General features: G+C 29.2%; 1 non-coding gene across 1 annotated transcript; it reads left to right on the plus strand.

Annotated features, from left to right (window-relative positions):
* The first annotated feature begins 3,565 nt into the window (after positions 1–3,565).
* TRNAS-CGA lies at positions 3,566–3,647 on the plus strand. Its single transcript has one exon. It is a non-coding gene; the product is annotated as a tRNA-Ser (tRNA).
* The last annotated feature ends 269 nt before the right edge of the window (positions 3,648–3,916 follow it).

Below are 3,916 nucleotides of genomic sequence, written 5' to 3' on the forward strand. Positions count from 1 at the left end.
ATGGTATAATAATAAAAGGAAATCTTGGGATAAGGAATTGTTAGATATTCAAAGTAAATTAGACTCTTATAAACATAATAATAAAGAAAATATTATGGATAAGAAAGTCATTGAAGAAATAAACAAACTAAATGAGAAATACAAAGAAATTTTAACTCATAAAGTTAAAATAACTCTAGAGAAATACAAGTTTTTGTCTTACTCAATAAGCCCCCAATACTTACATAGACTTAAAAATAAAACAAAAAGGTTGAATAAACAAAACCATATCAAAGAAATCTTTTCTCTAAGAAAAAAGAAGAATGTTTCTAGTCTACCAGAAATACTAGATGAATTTAGAAATCACTTTCACAATATTAACAATAATAGCATTAACATGGAACCTAAGGATAAAATAAAGGAGTTTATAACCACAAACATGAATAAAAAGCTTAATAAAAAACAGATTAAACTATTGGACAAAAGTATTTCATATACAGAGGTTATTACACAAATAAATAAGCTTAAAATGCTCTTGCTCTCACCCCTCATAACCAACTCTACTAAATGCCCTTTAATAACATAATCTACCTTATTCACCTACTATGTGTGTTCTTTAAACTGCATTTATGTGTTTGTATTCGGTTCCTTCAATTGATTGTACCAATGCTTGTACTGTTTAAAATATGCTATCATTATGTTTTGCTAGTTCATTGTATCTAGAAATTACTATCAAATGTTAATGTATATCTATTTTCTGTTTTAGAGCAAATGTTAATGTATTTCTATTTTCTGTTTTTGGAGCTTTTCTCCCCAGGACTCCATTGAAAACGGGTTCTTCAAGGCCCAATGGACTATCCTGGCAAACCAACTGCAATAAATAAATAAATAAATAAATAAATAAATTAAATCAAACAAAGCACTGGGTAATGATGGTATTATACCAGAGATATATAAAATCCTTTCTAAAAGTACATATTCATTAATACATAAGGTTTTTATTTTGGCCCAAACTGAGTTAATAACCCCCCCATCTTGGCAATATACATTTATTTCGCCAATTTTAAAACCTAATAAAGATCCAACTAGATGTACTTTATATCGGCCCATCTCATTACTTAATGTTGATTATAAAATGTTTATGAGTATTTTTGCTGATAGATTGAAGACAATCATTCCCGGCATTATAGATATAGATCAGACAGGCTTCATTGTAAATATAAATACTTTTGATAATATAAGAAGAACTTTAACATTAATTGATTTTGCAAATAGGAAAAAGAAAGATTTAACACTTATTAGTCTTGATATAAGTTCAGCATTTGATTCAGTAAGTTGGGACTATCTGTTTACCTTACTGAAGTGCACAAACTTCTCAGATGCATTTGTAAATCTAATTGAGCATTTATACAAAGGAACGTTGGCTTATATTAAGGTAGGAACATAGGTTTCACAAAAAATACCCATTCTTAAAGGTACAAAACAAGGATGTCCACTTTCTCCACTATTATTCACTTTAGTAATGGAGCCTTGGGCTAATTTGATCAGAAACAGTACTGACATAGAGGGTTTTGAAATAGATGAAAATACAACATCCAAAATTCAACTTTTTGCAGATGATGTTCTAATTACGTCAGCAGGATCTAATTCTTCTATGCAGTCTCTATTTGATAAAATGATGAATTTTAAAAGTATTTCTGGTTTAATATTCAATGAAGAAAAAATTAAATACTACCTATATATACACGAAAAAATATTCTCATTAGTGATTTTACTAAATATGTACCCAATTCAGGTCAGATAACTTATTTAGGTATAATACTATCTAAAGATATTAAATCTATTATATATAATAATTATAATACCTGTTTTCTTAATATACAAAATCTTTTTAATACCTGGAATAATATGTTTTTTACTATGGAGGAGAGACTTACAATTATTAAAATGATAATATTCCCCAAGATTTTATACTTAATACAATCAATAATACTTCCACCTACAAAAATAATTATCAAGAAACTGAATACACTAATGTTAAATTTCCTATGGGCACCTAATAGACCTAAGATTGCATTAAAGAAACATACTAATAGCTGGTCTCAAGGGGTATTTCTTTTCCAGACTTTAATTTATATACTATCTCTTCTATTGTAAAAGTTATTACTTTATTAATAGATCAGTCATATGTCGCAAAATGGAAAGATTATTGGGAGCTAATTAGTATGCACTTCATGAAAATATCCTTAACACATAAAAATATGATTGTAAATAACTCCATGTTATGGTTACTAAAGGAATTTTGTACTTCACCTATTACACCTAAACATATGGTTTGTTACCCATTAAATATTATTATTAGCTATCGTAACTTTATATTCATGCACCCTAAGTATAGGGAATGGAATGTTATTATATTCCTATAATGTATACTCAGGGTATGCTTTTGTCATCTACTTCTGAAGGAACTCATTTAGCTATAGATAATGATCTAAAGTACTGGTATCAGTTGATATCTGATAATAAAGTTAAAAATCTAGATTTCTTAAAACAAGAATTTGATCTAAGAGAAACTTGCTGGTTAGAGGTTCAGACCTTTAGACAACATCTCATTGATAGAATAGATCTAATGTCTATAACAGTTAAAGAATCTATTCCAACACTGATTGATTACTTGATATTAAATTTACAACATAAAGTTTCTGATAAAGGTAAACTTTCATACATACATAAAATTATCAGACAAGAAACTTTTTACAGTGTAGATGCATACTGGAATTATTTCACTTCTATTAATGGGGACCCACCAAATCAACAAGATAAACAATATATATTGGAATCTGCCTATAGAACTACGTCTTCCATTGTCTGGAGACTTTATACATGGAAATTTTTACACAGATCTTTTTATACACCTTTGATGATGAATAAAATAAATAATAAAGATAATTTATATAAGAGATGTAATGTAGAAATTAATGCTGACTGGGCTCATATGTTTTATGACTGTATAAAATTGAAAGAATACTGGAAGTCAGTTAATGAATTTTTGCAGGCTCTTTTTACAGATAATTTCATTATTTCTAAATCTCTTATGTTATTCAATACACCTGTACCTCAAAGTGTTAAAAAGGTTAAGCTTCCCTTGTTATGGTCTATTCTAGCAGTGGCTAGGAAAATAATAACCAGAAATTGGATTTCAGATACACCTCCTTCGTTCAATGAATTTAAAAATGTTATGAATATAGTGTGCCATATGGAAATAAACACAATTAGGTCAAGAACAACTAGAAAAACATCTTATTATATTGTATGGGATAATTTACAAAATTTGTTAAAAAAATCCTAATTTCAATAGCATGGTATTTTAGTTTAATTAATTGATCTGATTGTAGTGGATGTCTTTGTAAATACTTTAGTTGTTTTGTTGAATGTTATAATCATATCTATTTTTAATTACTTGTATAAAATTGTTATGATATTTCTCTTGTATGTTAAAACAATAAACCTGTTTTGAAAAAAAAAAGAAAGGTATCATAAAAATATTGAGGCCTTGCAGCAGTTCTAATAAATTCAAATATTGCAAGTCACGGTGGCCAAGTGGTTAAGGCATTGGACTCGAAATCCAATGGGGTTTCCCTGCACAGGTTCGTATCCTGTCCATGGCATTAAACCTTTGGATCGTGCAGTGGTAGTGTTGTTGCCTCACAGCAAGAGGTTCTCTGGTTTGATTCTCAGCTGGAGTACCTTCTGTATAGAGTGTGCATGTCATCCCTGCATTCATGTGGGTTTCCTCTGTGTGCTCTGGTTTCCTCCCATGTCACAAAGACATGTGTCTGGAGAGTTTCTCCCTGGGCCTCTGCTACAATTGGCTTAATTCCAAATCGGACTTTCCCAGTAAACAAATGTTAAATAAATAAAATAATAAGTCATTCTA

The sequence above is a fragment of the Protopterus annectens genome, chromosome 10.part0 (genome assembly GCF_019279795.1).
Source record: "Protopterus annectens isolate FY-2018-M chromosome 10.part0, PAN1.0, whole genome shotgun sequence".
Taxonomy (NCBI): Eukaryota; Metazoa; Chordata; order Ceratodontiformes; family Protopteridae; genus Protopterus; species Protopterus annectens.